This window comes from Bombus impatiens, unplaced genomic scaffold, assembly GCF_000188095.3.
Source record: "Bombus impatiens unplaced genomic scaffold, BIMP_2.2 scf_0487, whole genome shotgun sequence".
Lineage (NCBI taxonomy): Eukaryota > Metazoa > Arthropoda > Insecta > Hymenoptera > Apidae > Bombus > Bombus impatiens.
In genome coordinates this window covers 1388908-1408826 of record NT_176906.1, presented here as the reverse complement: position 1 = coordinate 1408826, position 19919 = coordinate 1388908, and the positions used below count along the sequence as shown (strand labels likewise).

The 19919-nt window shown below is 38.9% G+C and overlaps 1 protein-coding gene and 1 pseudogene across 6 annotated transcripts in view; one reads left to right on the top strand and one right to left on the bottom strand.

Annotated features, from left to right (window-relative positions):
* LOC100747372 (disks large 1 tumor suppressor protein) overlaps positions 1-19919 on the top strand; it is a 537264-nt gene that overhangs the window by 20747 nt on the left and 496598 nt on the right. The window lies entirely within an intron of this gene.
* LOC112213147 lies at positions 28-146 on the bottom strand (annotated as a pseudogene).

Below are 19919 nucleotides of genomic sequence, written 5' to 3'. Positions count from 1 at the left end.
GGGGGGGCGCGGCGGGCCCAGCGCGCTTCGCCAACGCCACACGGAATCCCAGGCGATCACCCATCCAAGTACTATCCGTGCCCGGCGCTGCTTAACTTTCGTGATCTGATGGGAACGAGTGCACTCAGTGCGGCCAGGGCGTGGCGGTCATCATCTAGGTGTGTCGTAAGGCGGGGGAACAATTCTATTCTTGATGATTGTTCCTTGGTGCCTCTACCCTTGGTACGTGGCGGACAGATCACGACCTTTGGTTTGCGTCAGATAGAAGACAACAGCTATTGACGACTGAATCTTTGCACCTGCCCCGCAGTTATTCGCTCAAGATTGCGGTGAAGAATAAAAGCAATATGTTTGCTTCTATTACTTGTGGTTTGTGACACTGTTAACCTTTCAAGAGTTTTTCAGGCCTAGACCCTTTGAGGGCCCACTCAGCAGTGTCACAAATCCTTTTTTCTATAATTTTCTATCATTTTTAATAAAAAAACATCGAATATGACAAATTTGCTATCTGATGCATAAAAAAGGATTCGTAACTGATTTTCATTAATTATTCAACTTTTATTTGGTCGACTGAAGGGGTTAAATTTCTTCTACAATTCTAGGCTTTTGTAAGTACACGTTTCAGTTTCTCGAAAGTCTAAACGTGATTCCCGTTGAAGTTGCGAAGATCTAAAACTCGATATTCTACGATTGTGCTTACACAGTTCTGAACAAAAATATTTGCTCAATGCTGCGTGAACACGATATAGTGGAATTTTTTACCAAATTCGAAAGCGGCAATGATGATAAACATGTTTTTAAACACGCGGATAGTGGAGGGTAGCACTGGCAAGCGCGACAAAGCGAAGAAAACGAGGAGCGAGAAAGATCTTTCGTGTGAAGCGAATTTAAGAGCTTTAACTTCCCTACGTACTTGCAGTCGCGAGTTTGTAACGAACTTGTAACGCGTATAAGTCAGCGACTTTATTACAATGCCGTGACTGCAGCGATGCGATCTTACCGTAGTTAAATAACCAGCCTAGCTAGTGCTTTCCTTAGGCGAATACTACATCCGATCTGGTAATCAGAAATTATTGTCGTTACCCGTTATCGTTCTACGTTTCTAAGAAAATTGCTGCACAATTAAGTGAGCTTTGCGTATCGTTTAAGCATCTTGTTATCTTAACACAGGATTCTGGCAATGAAACAGAAGACCTGATGGTACACGAAGTAATTTTGCGGGCTGGTTAATTTCGCGTGCGCCAGGACCGCGGAATTAATTTCGGATGTCTCTCACCTGTCGTGTCACAGTGTTCCTGTAGGTGATCCTTTTGCTTTGTACTGAAGCGTCCAATGACAATACACCTATTTAGTTACGCCGCAGTACGGGACTCTGTTCGTTTCTAGTTCGTAGCCAAAGGAGACATTGCGATACCGACTACGGGTTCACAGTTCATTGGTGTGGGCACACCTAGTCTCTTCGTTTACCATAATTTACGAGCATCGGTGTTGCAGCAATTATACGTACGTTAATTTCGTTCGTGTCCTCTTGTATGGCTATTTCGTGGATTAGATTAATAGTTTAGAGGATTACGAATAATTTAATTCCGATAATAATTAATAATAATAAAATAATAATTATTAAAATAATAATCTGGCAAATACACGCGAGATCATTTCCTAAATATTTCTTTAGAATCATCACAGAGATTGCTGGCGGAAAGTTGTTATATATATGCTCATCGCTTTGGATCGAAACGTATATTCGAAGGATATATGTATTTCTTCCGCAAGGAAGGAAAGGAACGGAAGAAATGGAAAGGAAAGGAGATCATTACTAGTACCTACCATCGCTCTTGCTTCTACTAAGATTCATGTAGGATTCGATGTAGGATTTTGATTTCATATTTTCTTGCTACCAAACTTTAAATCGGTGTTGCATAGCTCAGTGAGACTTATCAAACATAAATAAGCTGTAGCACGTGTGAGATTTTTTACAAATTTTTGCTTCGGTTGAATCTACTTTGTAGAATATTTTCGCCGTTTCACGTTCCAAAAATGTCAAAATGATTTTTAATCTTGATCCTCTTTTAAGGAAGATGCGATTTTATTTTGCTCGAATGTGCCGTAATGTGAGACTATAGATCAAAATTAATTAACTTCATATAAGAGAATTCGATGAGCAATCGCATATCAATCGCGTCAGCGAAACATCGCACCGCATTGATAATATGGTTCCGCAATTAGCGTTATTTTCATACGTTTGAGGTTTAATTATGGGTATCTCACCAGGTTAATACCGAGCCGTTTCCTGATACATATTTAATTCAACGTTGAGCACGGTGAACATCCCGCACCTGCACTTCCACTGCATTGCTGTATCGCTGCAGCTTTCTGTACAAATTACTCTCCGCGAGGATGTAAATGGTACCGACGTATTACGCGTAAATCATAAGCGTTGCCACTAAACTTGGTAAATAGTGTCCTATTCATTTATATTATAGTCAGGATGCGGCACCGTTACTCCTTGGTCGTATGAGAAAACCACGCAAATAAAACATGAAAGTGCGAACTCTTAAAGTCGAATATTTCAACACGCAATGAGTATGGATCTCGTAACCTTATCCTGTGCATATAGTTCTACAAGGTGTTAAATATTTTTAAATTTCTTTTAAATATCACAGTTAAAATCCTATGCATATTCCGTAAAATAAAATTGCTTATAAAAAAGAAAAATAAGCCAAATGACATTTTTGTACAAACTTTTTTCATCGTTTAGAATCAAATATTTATAAATATTTCCCACATATTTTGCGAACCCTGCGTATGCAGACTATTTTATGCACATTTTGCTTAGTCACCACAACTGAATGGTATACTTAATCCCAGTAATGTTGTTTTCAATTAACAGGTAAGGATAAACGGTCGCGCGGCCAGAAAAATACTCGTTGCTCGCACTGCGCAAAAATAAGCGTTCTAAATGCGCTTACGGCAGTGGTCATCCGTTGCCAAACAAATTGTAGAAGGGTTAGAGGGTGGTGACTATAACAAAGGGCAGGACGGGCTGGAGAATATCGTTCTAAAGTGCCATGGATGCAATTTGCTAGCCACGAGGCACCCGCGCGCTATTTACTTCGAAACAATTTAGGTTCTGGCCATTGTGGCGCAGTTCGTATACGTCACTGTCAGACCAAAGCTATGTTGAATCCCGCTATCTACGGTCTTGGGAAATTTTTGCTCGTCCTAGTTTTTTCTCGCGCCATCTTCGCGAACTTTTTCCGTAAGACTGGACTTCCGCCCATCATAAAACTTTTCTTTGTACTTTTATTGTATTTATTGCTTAGGATTTCTTCATATCCTTGAATTACGTTGATATCTCCAAAGCAATTTTCAATCGTCCTTGCAAATTTTTGGGTGATTTCAGTGTCTTGTGCGACTCGAATGAGACGTCGAATGAAACGTATAAAACTTTGCTTTAAGTTTTTAAGACATGTTTGATATGATTCTGAAATAACTTCTAAAAAATTTATTTTCGTAACTCCAAATTTCTCTTGGGATTCTTTCAATTGATCCTTATTATTTTTCGTTTTTTCTTCTTGTTTTTTATTCACTCACTCGTATCTGTTATATTCTTATGGTTTACTTTGTCTGACTGACTTCTGTGATTTATCATACTTGGTCGTTTACTCACATAATCGAAAATCAATCTTGAAATGGTCATTTCGTTGGCTGGAGGTGCAACTTCCTCTAATATTCCTTAGACGGATTGTGAGTGATAAGGTTGCGTGATTTCCCCCGATAGACTAGTCTGTGCTTTACAATCTTATCGTTTTTATTTCTAACTTACGGCCTGGATGCAAGCTGATTTATATATGAGAGAAAGGAGAGCGGCTCGGCAAGATGTCCGACTGTCTAAGCATGCAACCAACGACTGGCAGAAAATCAATTTCGTCTTACGGAGCCTTTAAATATCGTTTCGTTTCTCCCGTTATTTCTGCGTGGATCCTAGAGATTTTCGCTGCTCTGGAGATCTTTCAGTGGAAATAAGATCGTCGAAGTGGAACAACGACCGCGCAACGCTTTAAAAGAAGAAAAATAAAAAAGTTGTTCCAGGAATATACATTGATATCCTGAAAAATATTTTCCATGTCTATAAATCAATGTTTCGAAAGTATTTATTTCCGAACCGAAAATATCGGTTTTTCATTTTATTTTCTCTCTCTTTTTTTGTTTTTCACTAAATAACGTTTACGGAGATTCGAACAGGGTACATATTGAATTTCACATACATTGTTTTTTCACTATACCGTGGGACCTCATTAAATTGCATTCACCCTGGTGGATAGGTAAATTGACAGGGCAATATTTATCAAGTTACGCTGTATTATTCTCTATTTCGACGATACCGTATTGATCGCGACACTAATAGTATCACACGATTCGAATAAATAACGGTTTCGAAATCGGTGATTTTCCCAACCTATTGTATTACAATTCTATGATCGAGAAAACTTCATTACAAATATATTCACGTTCGATACTCGATCGAAGTTATTGGAATAGCGTAAAAGATAATTGTTATTGATACACATAGGTGATAAAGTAGGTAATTTTTTACTAATTGTTCTGACCATTGAATTCGAAAAGTGTGGTCGTTATCCGATCCGTATATATCATTGTGAAATCAAATGTATCGACCGAGTTTCCGTTGTTTGTTCGCAAACCAGGAAGAAGAGATACTGGAAAAAAGAACGGTTGGTATTGATCAGAATTCTGGATATTATAAATCAAACGATAAAGCGCGTGTTCACGTGATTTCATGGTGCCAATAATGACGACGTTTGATGAAACACTCGACGTGTGACGTATGGTTTTATAACATTGATTTTCCTCGAATACGCGATTATAATCTTGACGGCAAACGATTAAGATTTGTTCCCGTTAAAGGGACGAAGAATGTAATAAATAAATGGAATTCTCCGTAATTCGAATCGAGCGTGTAAATTTTTCGTAGAAATTTAAACGTGTATCACGGCGTAAAACTATTTCATTTACACAGATTAAACATTATTGCCATAAAAAGAGAAACATTCTGATATTCACATTTTGCGCTTTCTTTTTGTATTGCATTGTTCATCAGGAATACAGCACGTTTATCTAGACGCTCAAGTATTCAGATCCAGGTACGCTGATAAACCTTTCCGACGATTACGCTTCTCATTCGGCGATGCCTGAAATCTATGCTAATTCGCGGGGATAAAATATTTGCTTTGGCCTGCGCGTGTACCGAGTCCACTTCGGAACTCGTGGCTGTACAATACCACCGGTTGATTTATGCCGCGCGCCTGACTCAGTAGGGACAAATTCTACGCTCGCCATCGTGTGTTACAGTTGTGTTCGGTGAAATTTTATGGATTACGCTGCCCTGTAACTACCTGTCCGATCGCGAAGGTAAGATCGATGCGTTACACCATCTCGTAAACTTCCAGATCTGAATAAAAAATTGGTGATACGGACATACCCGTGTGTGGCCGGTTTTTCTTCAAAACATATTTCATAGCATGGCGTATTACACGGCAAAAATATTCATCTTATCTATGTATAACTTAACAACGTCGCATTTAATATAAATAGCTATAAAAAATATTTATACGTAATATTTAGGAGGATTAAAGAAATATTAAATTTAATAGATATTAATGTTGAGGTTTTGAATGGAAAATGGTCTCTTTGCAAGTTTCTTGAACGTCCATGCAAAACGTCTATGGAGAATGTCTATGAAGTTGAGAAGATCCTGCAAGCTCTGCTTCCGACTTTGCTGCATTTACTTGGTGGTTTGGGCTGCCCTTCGACCCCTTCCCGTCTGCTCTGTTAGCCGTATAGATCGCTGTATTCATTATTCTGGCGCTAAATCGTTTGTGAATAATGGCCTCCATGAATCTTTTCTCGGTCCGTGGCTGCAGCGAGAAACTCGTGTGCCACGTAAGTCCTCTCGCACTTAAGAAGCACCTAAATAACATAGACGATGAAGATTTCTTTCCACACCAAAAGATTACGATATTCTTTATGAAACCAAAATTAAACGTAACTCGGAAGTATTTATTTTTTCAATTGTAAGCTTATTGAATCATAAGGAATAAAATTACGCGCGATTCATCATAAAATTGCGTAACTTTTAATTTTGCATAACTTTACGGAAATATTATATTTCTATGCTTTTATCCTACTTGTATGTATCGTGGTATTTGATGTATCTCTCAAACATTCTATCGGTATCGTTTATTCCGTTTATATCCCTGAGTCGATGTCGACGGTATAAACGCAGATAACCGAGAAACGCCAAGCAATCGCTTTGTCGTCGAGAATAGAACGGGTGAGTTTTGATCCGGTAGGAGATATAATCGTGGATGCTCGGCGGAAGTCACGTGATTATGTCTGCGGAGAATCGAAAGTTTCTTTTTTTGGAATGCCCCTGGCATATGCGTGAAACTGACGCGAATAGTCAGCCTCCATTGTTGCCGAGGTTCTTTGTAACGGATACAAAAGGCATCCGGATAAAGTACTCGATACACTTGGTTCGCTCGATCCAAAATCAAGAGGGAAAACTAAGAATTGTAGCGGGCAATCGTTTCTCCGTTGAATTAATTGTCTTCGAGTAATCCCTTGGTCAGTCGATAGGGAGACACTTCCCAAGAGATATTCGATTCTTCGCTTCAGATGTTTTCAATGCGTTTGTCCTGTCTTGCAACAGACACAGTATAGAAATAAGATATACTCGATAGTAGCGTTCGAAGCGTTTGAAGTGGTTTGCAACGATGGAAAAATTTTTAGTAGAGATAAAACAATCGAAGATTTTTATTTTGTGAAAAAATATTGCTTTCGTTAAGGTAGCAGCAGAAATGTGTTAACAAATTTATAGAAAACATAAAGAGAAAAGGAAGAGACACGAAGCCGTATATTGAATATAGAATATCGAGAGAAATTCCAGGTCTATGAATATGTTCGTCGCGAAGAATGAAAATAAGTAAAGTACTAGGTGGGATGATTTTTCCCCGTTCCCCGCCTTGTGTACCTTTTTCTGAAACAATTTTATGCAAGTGGAGGTAGAGATAAGCGCGAAAAACAGAATAACGTTCTCCTCCGTAACGGTGCGACAGAAAAAACGAAGAAAAAAGAACAACAGGATTGAATCTGTAAATTGTAGTATAATTCAAATGAATTCTCGTTTATAGCGAAAGATTGTTTTATGATGCTACAAATATGCACTAAGAACGTCTTTAATATAAATGCAACAGCGTATTCATAATGTTTTATTCTAAATATAAAATGGAATTAATATCGTGAGTGACACGAATAACACCCTGTGACGAATACCAACCTACGATATGGTTCCAGATCCATGTAAAATAACGATAAAACGTACAATAACATTTTGACGTTATATCTGAGATTTACTAGCTTTCCAATCTGGCAAATTCTTTGGTTATAAATTTAAAAGAAATACGGTTCAACTATATCCCGTGGATACGCGTCGGAAGCCTCCTGTCTAAGGTTAGCGTTGCTGATCTCTTAAGCCCTCAAGGCTGTAACACGTTCGCCAATCTCTGGACTGTTTTCTTTCGTTACTTCTTCGCTGCATTACCCAAGTATATCTTGGAGAAAATAACTGAATACGTTCGTAAATAAAAGACTTAATTCTTCGATTACGATCGGAAGAATCCGAGCGTTGAACTTTATGACCGCAGAGCCTGTCTTGGACCATGTGGAAATCTTCGAAACTCGAACTCGAAGTTTCTGGGGCCGTGGGACTAGCCACGAATCACTCTGGAATCTTGACATCCCTAACTTCAACGCCCTGGTTGGTCCGTCGATCTTGTGGCTGTTCGAAGTGTCTTCCAAGGCTTCGGGTTAGTTGTAGCCGGTCTCATGACATTGAGACTCGTTCTGTTAGTTCCACAACTTTATGGATCACAACTGAGGATTCACACTTGTTGATGTTTCTTTTTGTTTTATAGGTTCCACATTGTTTGTGTTATATATAATCGCATTTAGTTTGTTTGTACGCGCTTAATGAACGTCATTGCGCAATTATCGCGTTATCTTGATTAGGAACCGCCGGTATTGAATTTAAAAAAAATGGAAGTTTTTTGTATCTCTCATATTGTTTGAAAGCATCATCTAGCGATTTATATATATATACATATTACTGTTGGCACGTTCTGTTTATTTAAGAATATCTGATCTAAAATTTACAATGATTTTTGTTCAAGTGTCGTAAGTTCTTTATCATTTCTAATCTCATCGTAGAATTTAAAAGAAGATTATTCTCTAAATTTCTTATGTCGAATGTATAGCGACAAATTTAACCTTTCACACAGCCAATGATTTTCTTTTTATTCGGGATATTTCCCACTTGCCAGAAGTTGGTGGCACGCCAGGAAGATGGAAATTACGTGCTTGCGACATTCGTTATACACTGCGATTGGCTGGGATAAAGAATGAGGCGACCCAGACTTCTTTCATTCCAGCTTCCTTCCCGACTCGTTCTCTTCCTTCCAGTTTTCTCCGTTTAATCCATGCGCGGCAAGAACCGCGTGCATGCCAGCAGAACTATGAAAAAAATGGCAATGCGGATGAATAGCGTGTTCTCATACGTTGAATCCGGCATCTTGCGGTTTGCTTCCCTTCGTTGCACAGTCAACGTTTGGCACTGAATCCCCGCCGTTCGCCACACGTAAATATTTTATGCCTTCGAACAATCCTCGATTAACCGTATCGCGTGAGATTTTCGACGCGTTGGCAACCGTCAAAACTAGTTGCAATGACGAATTTAGTGTGGAATTTGATGTAATGTAAAAGTTCTACCGAACGTAAATACGATTCGCGACATTTCGAAACTGATTGGATACTACCTCACTGAAAAATAATTTTAATATTAATTACGACGTATTATGAAATAGCTGCGTTTCGTCGCGTATGCAATTAATCATTTTTATATTTTATAAAGACACCACGAGATAAAACGAGAATATTCGCATTATCGTACTTTATCCTATGCTCTTAACTGATTAATTATTTTTCCCATCTACCCACCTACATTTCTTATGCAACCAAAGCTAATTCTGTCTATGATTCAAGACAGACGTTCTAAACAACATCGCGTTTACGCTCTTGCTTTCTATATTTTCTTTTACTGTGTAATCCACTAAACGTCGTGCCCGCTAGAGAACGGTAATCTTCACGACCTATGAAAACCTGCATTACTTTTCGCCCTATTCTGATACGTCAGGGAAATCGCTTATTTCTTTGGATAACTCAGGGGTATTGTTTCCTGGATTTTCTCCTGAAAGATACATAAAAGAGAGAAAAAAAAGAAAGATAGGGCAATGTACGTTGCATTTTCCGCTCATCTTGCCTCGTTTCTAACCGCTTTTTCGAGGCCCCAATCCCCTAGTCTCGTTCCCGTTTCGGAGTATCTCGTTTCACGCGATCTATTCCTTTCTCCCTTCGGCGTATTTCACCTCTTCTATGGAATCTCTCGAGGTAGATACTTCTACCTAATCTGGAGTTCCGAGTCTGTGGATCGATGAAGAGGGACGGCGGCTTTAGCGGCGGGCCTTGAGTCCGTCTTTCGAGGGTTTCATTCAAAGATTTCGACAACCTCAACTGCTGACCGAAATAGCGAAGGTAAGCTACCTGGAAATGGCGACACGAGTACAACGGCGAAAGGATTTGGACGTACCTTGCTGGATAAAGACACTGCTTTCCCGAGCTTTCCTGGCGCAAAGAGAGATTTGTGATGTGCACGGGAAAAGGGGTAAAGTCGAGCACGAGTGCATAGCATAGGAGTGGCGAGCAGAAGTCGATAAAAAAGGACGGAGAAAGCAATGTGGAAGAACGGTTGAAGATAATCAGGTAAAGTGTGGTGCGACGTACGAATATAATGGGACGAGTTGGGAACGAAGTTGGCGCTCGGATTTTTCGAGTGGAAATTTGACCATGGAGGCGTCGACCGAAACGATCTTATCTTTTGGAATTCTTCGAGGTGCAGAGTTTTCACGAAATCGAGAAAGAAGGAGAAAACTTCCAGTAAGGGGTTGCTTGGGGAAGAAACGATATCGGTATCGGGCGAAAAGCGGTTCTGGAAACGTTGAAATATTCAGAGCATTCGGGAGAAATAATTCGGGAAGAATCTGCGCGAGTGAAATATAAACGAGTGCCGGAGAGATATTATTTTCATGATATTTCGAATTTCTGATAGTGGTAGCGCCGAAAACTGGTGAACGCGTATAAAAATAAGATTTTATCGTAATACGACGTTAATCGAGTGAAATTGGTGTTTTTTGAGAAACATGCGACAGCTGCAAGAAAGAAATTGTCTGTAGATAATCGGATTGGAAGCTTCATCGACGAGATGTCGATTTATCGAACTTTTTGCCTTTGAGCAAAATTTGACGGGATTTGATCGAATTAGGGAATTAGAAAGTGAAACGAGAAAAGAAAAACTACTGAAAAAGTTGAAAGAGACGTCGATCGTTAAAAATCTAGAGTGCAGTCTCAGCATCACTCAGTATTCGTTTCAACGTTATAGCCTGTCTACGTTTTACGGCGTGCTCTGTTCATTGAGCGTAAAATTTTCTCGTTGTGTCGTCATCTGTGGCTAAAATACACGAATACATTTAAATAGGATATACACGTAACTTAAAATATGTAGCTATTATTACAAATGAAAACATTGTAATTTTTAAAACATTGCTTAAAAATATTTAACTTTGTCGTGCAAATATTGAAATATTAGGTGGTCGCAAAAGTTTCATTCGTTTTATAAGGAAATAGTAGATGCACAACATTGTTTGTTTTATATTATTTTATTGAATTATGTATGATCCATTTTGTTCTATTGGAACATACATAATGAATCATACATAATTCAATAAAATAATGTAAAACGAAAGATGTCGAACATCTATTATTTCCTTATAAAACAAAAGAAACTCTTGGGACAATCTAACTTAAGCTACATATCCTGCATAAATTTAACTTGCGATTTATGCCAAAAATTCTCGTTATCTTGCAAATATTTTACGTTTTTCACATCGTTATCGAATATTCCATTTGGTTGCATTATAAAACTGACGTTTCCTTTTTTATAATAAAGAGTGTCGCGTATGTATATATGTAGCAATTTGTTTGGTTCGGTTCGTTTCACTTTAACTAGGAAGAAATTATACTTGAAAATTCGAGCTATTCGCTATATTGGTATTCGAGTCGAGCATTCGATCAGAGTATAATGGATTGTTACCAATCACCAAATCAATGTGAAAGTTGGGCGTCGTTTGGTCTGGTAGGTCCACAAAACTTTGTAATTTTTCCGGTAGTCAGGAGGAGGAAAACGTCTCTAGGTAGCCACACGTGTAACGAAACTTAAGATACCACTTTGCTCGACGTTTCCCCGTGATGTCAAGAGAATTTTCTTGCTGGAAAGTCGCGCGTGAAGCATACGAATTTCCTGGGTTTATAAAAAATTCATGTTGACGTTTTTTAGAAGTTAGCGTCGAGAATAACGGGAAATTTTTCACACGCGGACGTACAAATGTGCGAAAAAATGTATTCGGTTTTACTTTTATTTTCGTTGCCGCGATCCTTCCCACCCGTTTTCACGGCAACTCTCGGTACAGTTCTTCTCCAAATAATCAGCGAACTGATCTTTTTAGTAAACGAGCGGATTCCTGGCGAGGTTCATCGAGATACGAATGCTTTTGCCGAGTCACGGAGAAGATTTGAGAAAATCGAGATTAAACGTTGTTCCATCGACGTCGAGCGCAAGTCGTTAATTATCCTGACGTATTATCGACGGTTCTCGAGCGGAGTGTGTTCTGTAAAATTGTCCCGAACCAGTTTGCGCATTAACTTGGAACGTACTACGATTCTGTTCGATAAGCTTGTAATGATACCTTGGTCTGTTCGCCGTTAGGTACCTTTCATAATGGGATTTAACTTTACTGTTATCATCGCCCTTTTATTCAGTGATAATGGGTGCACTCCATTAAGGTAGATTAAATTTTTCAATGAAATCGGAGACTTGGAAAGCACGTCGAATCTATCTCTGCCTCTTCTTATCGTTTCAAATGCGTTCGAACGACGCATTTGCGAAATCACATGTAAACGCGGTAGGCGCATGAGGCGTAGGAAACCATTTTAGGCGATACCGTGATGAAGAGCAGTCTCCGGCGACGATTAAGGCACGAGAATCCTTGAAATTCAATGCCGCTTTTACCGCGCATTCGGAACTCGTTCGAAAGATGTAAAGCCTTCCTCGTTCGAGCAGCCGCAATAATAATGACGATGCCATTCGTTTCTTGTCGGACATTTTTTGAGTCACCCTCAGAAAATCGATCAATTAGAGTCAGTTCGTAATTACGACTCTGTATAATTTGGCTATATCTCAGTTACAGTGGTGCCATTATCATAAATGTATTAGGAACATTGTATAGCTTCGCTGGATATGAGTAAACTACTGTGTTCTACTTGGACGTCTGACTAACAAGGGCGTTTCTACTTAAAACGTTTCTCGCCGCTCTTTAGCTAATCGTTCCGTAGAAGTCGGATTCAAACAAATCTGAATTAATTTACTTTGACGCACAGAGAATCTCCAACGTTTCTACTTGAAAGTGCTCGTTTAGAAGGTCGAAATTTCTTAGGGAACGTCGAACAAAATTTAACAAGAGCCGCATCCACAAGTATCTCGCAAATTCGTTTTAGCGCACTTATCTAAATTCTCTCTGGGGAAAGATTCGGCAAGATCTCCGCAAAGAGATAAATAAGTTTGCAAGCTGAAACTCACAGGGGTTCCAGGGATGGTCAGAGACGTCTCCTAGTTACCGGATAAATTAAAGTAAACCAGTCACGTTTTTTTACAAAGTTTCTTCTCTTTCCTATTTTTTTCGGTGTTGTCTATTTTATTATTCGTGTTTTATTCTCATACTGTTCGTTCTTCTATCCGACGTACCATTGTAATAGCATTTGCACATTATTCATGTTTCAAACGATCTTTTCCAGCATTGTAAAACTAACATGCACGCGGTAAACTTATTGCATAATTTATTATATAATCTTATAGCTAATGATGTTTGATGTAGAATAAAATACAAACGATTATATTATAGCAACAATTATCAGATAATAGGCTAGCTACGTTTACGGCAATTCCAATAATTTTACGATGATTATCACAGCTGTATTCAATGAAGTACTCTTATAATTAGCTTTTCCAACTTTATATTCGTCCAGATAGTCGAGATTCAATTTATACATCTTCGTACTTCCTTCCCCATTAAATTTTCACGGTTGTGTTTTCACGTTTGAAGCATAAAAGCAGTACGTTCAAAGGCTGCTTTGTTACCGTTCGACGTAATCCGCGCAGTTGTTGACGAACGTAGTTAATAAATCGTAATCGGCACAAAGCAGTCGACAGGTCGTGCCTATACTGCTTTAAAAGCTCTCCAAACACCCCAGATTGAGGAACGATCCGTGAGATTGTTCACGGGATTAAATTAAGCGTTTTAAAAATGTGCTCGCGCTAGATTTAGGGCCAAGTATATTTTCTCGTTGAACCGAACTCGATGGAAATTCGAGAGTTAATTTATAGCGGACCATTTTTCGTTGGCCGGCTGGCGAATTATGATCGTAGGTTCTTATAAATTTAATCTTCCAGACTTATCGCTATCTTTTAATGCAGGGACTATAGAGATCTACGAACGTCGATATATACCAGCGGGAAGGGACTTTCAATGATAAGAAGGGGCAACCGCGCTGAAAACATTTAAACGTGGCCGTAGAAAAACTTCTGAAAGCGAAGTTCGAGAAACGAGAGTAACTAAGCGCGCATCGAAGAAGATTATCGAACGTTTCTAAGAATTTTTAAATTGGATGCTGGAATTTCGTGAGCGAAGAGCGTAACTGCGGTAACAGTCGTAAATAAATACGTGGAAGATGAATAATTCTAGATATAGGATCCAGTTATAAATATAGATGTTGAAAGAGGTGAATGACGTGAAACCGCGACGCGAGAAGATACCAACGCATTTCGGGTTATGATATGTGCTCTTTCTGAAATCTGGATACGGAGTGGCCGCGTTTGGTGTATAGAGTTGAGTAGACTCTTGGCCCAAGGGCTTCGAGTGATTTTGTAGCCAGGCCGAAAGTTAAACGTGTTTCTCAAATCCACAGACGCCGTCGAAACACGACCATCCGCAGTTCTATTGAGATTTCTCTTTGAAATACATACGCTATTTATATAATTCGTACTCGCTTACGTAACGAACAATTTTTTACCGGTGCAGTTTTGCTTGAACGAAAGGAATTCTTGCCTTAATTAATTTTTTTCATTTTTACGGTAACAAATAATTGCAAAGCAGGGACGCGAGAAATTTATCGAACAAGATTCTTACTGAGAACCTTGGTACCTTTTAGGGTATTGTTTTCCCCGTAGCGAGCAACACTGCCCGCAAACGGGACTAAAAGACATTGTATTACCGTAGAATTACCGTCTGTTAAACGAGTGCTCGAGAGTTCTAGAGACAAGCAAAGCTCTCGAGGTGCAAGTGGCAAACCGTGGAGTCTCTTCAGCCTGCATCCAGCAGAGAACGACGCTGCTTTCATCGGTTCAGAGCTCGCTAAAGTCGCCAAACCTTTCTTTTTCGCCGTCGTATCAGCCTGGTCCAGTCTTTTCTTTTCTTGTGATCTGCGTCATTTTCGAGTAACGTTACGGCGATCTGCCAAGCTTATTTCGCAAGCTCTGTAACTCTCCATTCTCTGATAGCTCTTCCCTGCAAGCTGAAGAAATTAGATTTTAGGTAGCGCGGAAGCAAGGGAGGATCGATATTGAAAAGTTTCCTTTGCTCAGATATCAACAATTGACTAAATTTTCCTCGTATACGTGTTTTCAAATTTTATTTATTTTCTTGCAAGTATTCTTTTTCTCGAAGCAATGGATGAAATCTTTTCTCTTCTTCAAAATACTGAAATTTGTGTCTTTGTCAAACGAAAATATCCGCGTTTGTTCCACGGATACTGAATTTTTGTTAACAGTAGGTACGAGTAAACAGTTGAACACTTTCATTTTCGAAACGTATGAATGGGAAACATAATTTTTCTTCGATGGTTCATTGAAAGAAGCAAAGAGAATATTGGGCATTTGTTTACGGAATATCAAATTAGAAGCCCGTGAAGGCTTCGTTGTAATACTATCTTCTTCATCTGCAATTATTATAGATACTTTATTCATCGATCGTATCACTGCAAAAGTTATTGTTCATTTAATGACCTCTTCAACAGTCAGCGGCATTTGTTTCCCTTGATTCCCAATGGCAAATGCACCGTAATTATTCTCGGTGGGCATGGCTCGGGCAATGGCTGACAGGTTAGTGCTTTACCTGGCATTTGTTGTGTTTTTGAACCCTTTGCTATTACGTCGATCGATCGTAACCACTGTTTAACGCATTACCGCTGTACTGCTATGTATTCGATATTTAGAAAAATAAAATATAAAAGCTATTCTCATATTTGAAAAGACACTTGGACAGTTACATAGTGTAGCAAATATAATTGTATTATTCGTGGGTATGTTATGCATATTCATAGATCGCAATGATAGTACACAGTCGATTAATATTCAATCTGTACAGACCTACGGTGTGTAGTCGCTGCGTAATCAATCTCTATTGATGATTATATAGATAACGTTTAAGCGTACAATATCTTTAATTATTATCATTTTGTATCTGGCTAACTTATTCCGCTGTGTACACGATCACGTGTAAAGATAAATCCTATTAACAAATTATAGAAACATGTTTATATCTTGTTTACATGAATTTCCGAAGTTCGATTTTGTCAATTTGCATCAGCATTTCAAGCGGCGCCGATTGCGTAAAAATTGCAAACTATAGGAAAAAGGAAGAAAAAAGGACAGGCTGACCTTCATCTGTATTTTCAAAGCGCGTGGTTTCTACTTTCCAGTAAAAAATTTTGCCGAAAAAGTAGCAATAGCGCGCACCGCTCGCAATGTTTCCCATGAAAATTGAAAAACAGTCAACACCGAAGGTTGCAAAGTAGAAGTTCGCAGGATGAGTAATTAAGCGAATCGACTTTCGAATTTTCATGGTTTAGAATTTGTCTGTTCAAACAGCTTTCGATGATGTAGGACGAAGGATTTTCGCGATCGAGTTTGACGTAGGAATCTCCAGGGGGTTCGGGCATATTTCATCTTTCACGGTATATAGACGATGCACGCGAGGAGAAAGTCTAAAAGGCAAAAGAAGGAGAAAAGTTACGAGAGTTAAAGGAATATCCTCATAGGCCCTGTAACATGTTCTCCGACCACTTTCCGCTAGGCTGCGGAAATCATATATGTAGCCTGCGAGGTATACAGGCCACGGGATGGACATATCGAGATTAACGGGCGATTTGTTCGGCCTTTTCCAAATGTTACCTCATTTCTTGCACCTGCTCATTTTCTAAAATTACGTAACATACGTAATGCAGGTAAAAATACACAATGCAAGTAAGAGAATATATCCATTTGTTCTTTATTCTTTTATGTAGGGGAACCTATTACTTGCTTTTACTTTATTGTTTTTTATTTGTTTCAACGCGGCAACGATAAAGCATTCCGATCGCATTTCATATTGACTGTACCTGTATGAAATAATTACATTACGATGTAAAAACGTAAAATATATTTCAAATAACGTTAAATAAACAACGTAGTAACAGCAATTAGAAGCTCTTCAATATGTTTTCAGATTTTTATACCAATATTTCAATTCATTTAAAAAACAGCGATGTAAAAAACACGATTAATTTTTTCTCTCCGCTACCTTAAAAAGCTAACAAATCATTATTCGCGTTAAAAATGCCTGGTCGATAAAGTATTGATGGTATGGAAATTCTCTGAAAGAGGATAATTTATTCCTCTTCTTCTAATCGTTTAAATAGTTGGCTGAAGATTAAACGAAGTTACGAGCCACTGTAAGATGCTCTTCCTAATTTATGCGGATGGTATAGTTTACGAAAACAACGTGGAAAACTGGATCAGAGAAACGCAAGAAAAAATAGAAGACTGGAAAGTGATGTCGATATACCTGAACGAAGACATCGAGACGCAAGACTGTTATGGCTATTATTTCGCAAGCAATCTCTTGCGAATGCTCGGTTCTATTTACTTCCTGCAACTTTATTTCATTCGGATAAATATTCGGGCGAAGACCGCCGTGCACGCATCTGCGCTGCTTCCTCGCATTTTTTTAAAGCAATCGTTATTTTTATTTTATCATAAAAATTATTAAACATATTCATCGAGCTTCGATAACAAAGAATTTCATATTACACGGGTGGAAACGATGCGAAAAAAATTCATATTGTACTTTTGCACAATTGAAATACGTAAAATATATTAAACATATTTATTAAATCGACAAATTATAGAATGATATAAGGGGATTATAACATGATTAATAACGAGAAAGACAAAGCTGGTCGTTCAGCTTGTTGACACAAAGTAATCCAACGATTCGCACAAATAAATCTCCGAAGTACGACATTCACGGTGCGATCGACAGTGGTTTTCGCTCGATATACTTTATCGGTGAAAACAAAAGGTATTTGAATTTTTCGTCCTTCTCTGTGCGCAACGAGAAACCGGCTCGACTTTGCGCTCGATCGCGTTATTTGGATTAATTCGTGGGTTTTGTTGGATGTATGCTTTGCAACTGAGTTTCTGTATGAATGTTTTTTTGCTTCGATTGTTCAAAACGTAAAATAGTCGCGAGCTGCCACGAAGAGTATTATGATACCACGTACCAGAGGCATGGTCTATCGCAATGCAACATTGTGTACAGTTAACCACAAGTATCATTGATCCAACGGAAGCTGTATAGGTTGCTTCAAAGCGATCGCTGGAAGTCGGCGCTACGAGAGAATTTAGGTTACAGACCTAGCGGTTCGTTCCCCTTCCTATCTTCGTTCCATTGACTATCCGCGACTTGGCGACCAACCAATTCCTGCGTTTTCGTGACATACTACTAGCCTACATTTTGTCGGGTCGATGCGGTGCATCGAACTTCACCGTCGCTAGAACGTCCCGGCGCGTCGCGATAGTCCACCGATTCCTTTTGTTTAAATATTTCAATGAACTTGCCAGGGAGACAGAGTACGACCGCTACTTTCTCGCGTTATCATCCTGTTCTTTGAAACTCCCTTCCCAAACCTCTTTTCACTAGATATCTTCCTAGATTCATCGCGCTCCACTCGCTGACTGTTCGGAGAAGTTTATTAGGCGAACTTCTTTCTTGGTATCTCTGCGATATAATATTCGACTTCACGAACGAAGAAAGGAGAAAGGACATTATGCAGGAGGACGAAGTTTGAGACAACGGTAAAAAATTACTTCGATTCGAAATTCGATTTCTCTTAAACCGGGCTGCGATCGATATCGCCTTCCATCTTTTTTTTTTTTTGTTCTTGAATTCTCTTCGTTATTTTTCTGTGCCTGGGTAATGCGGGCATTCTCACGTGCAAATGAGAAGACGTTGACGTGCGATGTGACGCGACGCGACGCACAAGTGCGGCATTTGAATGAGGACTCGGGATAAAAATCAAAATTCGTTGGCCGCGTTCGCACGTTCGCAGGCCATGTTCTCACGTTCCACGTGACGCGACATGCGCTTGCCGTAGCTTGTCGCAGCTTGTCGCGCAAAGCGAATAGAACAGAAGCGATTCCAATCGTGAGTGCCAATGGCCCGGGATTTCTTGTTTTTTTATGGCCGATCAAACTTGGTCCTGCACGAAACGGTTCGGCGAGGCAAAAATCAGGGACAGGTATCCTCTGTCTGGTTGAAAAACGATCCTCCTCGAGGTTCGTTGAATTTTAAGATTGTCGGGTAGGTACGCGAACGTGGAGGAGGCAAGGCTTCGGGGAAAACTTTGTCGATTGCCACGGCGCGAAGGGTTATTGCATTGCAAAATTGTCTTCAGAACTCCTTTATTGACCGAAAGTTGGAGGCATTCCATTATTGCAGCTTGTATGCATGATTTTTCTTTTCGCCTCTTCCCCGTGTTCTGATAAAATTGGAAGCCTTGAGAAATCCTATCATGTTTGATTTTCTAGAAAAAGTAATTGTATTTCTTCGGAACACGAGTGTGGTTTTCAAATTGAACTGAAGAAATTAATCCGTAAAATTAGTCTGTAATTGATGCAATGATCATTGTAATTGCCATGTTAGACAATATGATAATTTCCAAGATCTTATATAAATATTCAGAACTCTACAGATAATGACAAAAATCTATTTGATTGAAATAATTTATTCGAAAGTTAATTAATTAAGTTATATATATAACAATATATACAATTTAAGTATATATATGCTTAAATTGTAGAGCCGTTAATTAACGAGATAATGATGATATGCAGAATGTCTCATAGTGGATTATCGTGTTAATACAAAGAATCGTGCTGATATATCTTATAATGTTTTTTTGAAATTTGATTGCTTTCTCTGCAGTTCCAGCGTACCATAATGTCGTCTACAATTAAGATTAAACAATATAGTTGAGTAAATTTATTTACGTTCGACTATAGCGAAACGATAATAATTTCCGTCGTTAGCCTGTGCGTGCTTTTGTGTTGTATCTCGCCCCAAGACTCCTGTCGAGGTAAATTAAACTACTGTGCCATGTCTAGCGAATGAAATAAATGGTCCTATCGTTCCGTTTCTGGCACAGCAACCGAAAGTATGCTTTTTCATCGATTTCGAATGGTCGGACTGTAATCGAAGCGAACAGGTTCGCAAACTTCATTTATGAAATGATGAAATTTATCTCACTGACTTTAGAAATTAATCTAAAGTTAAATCGGGAAATTTTTGAATATTTTACGA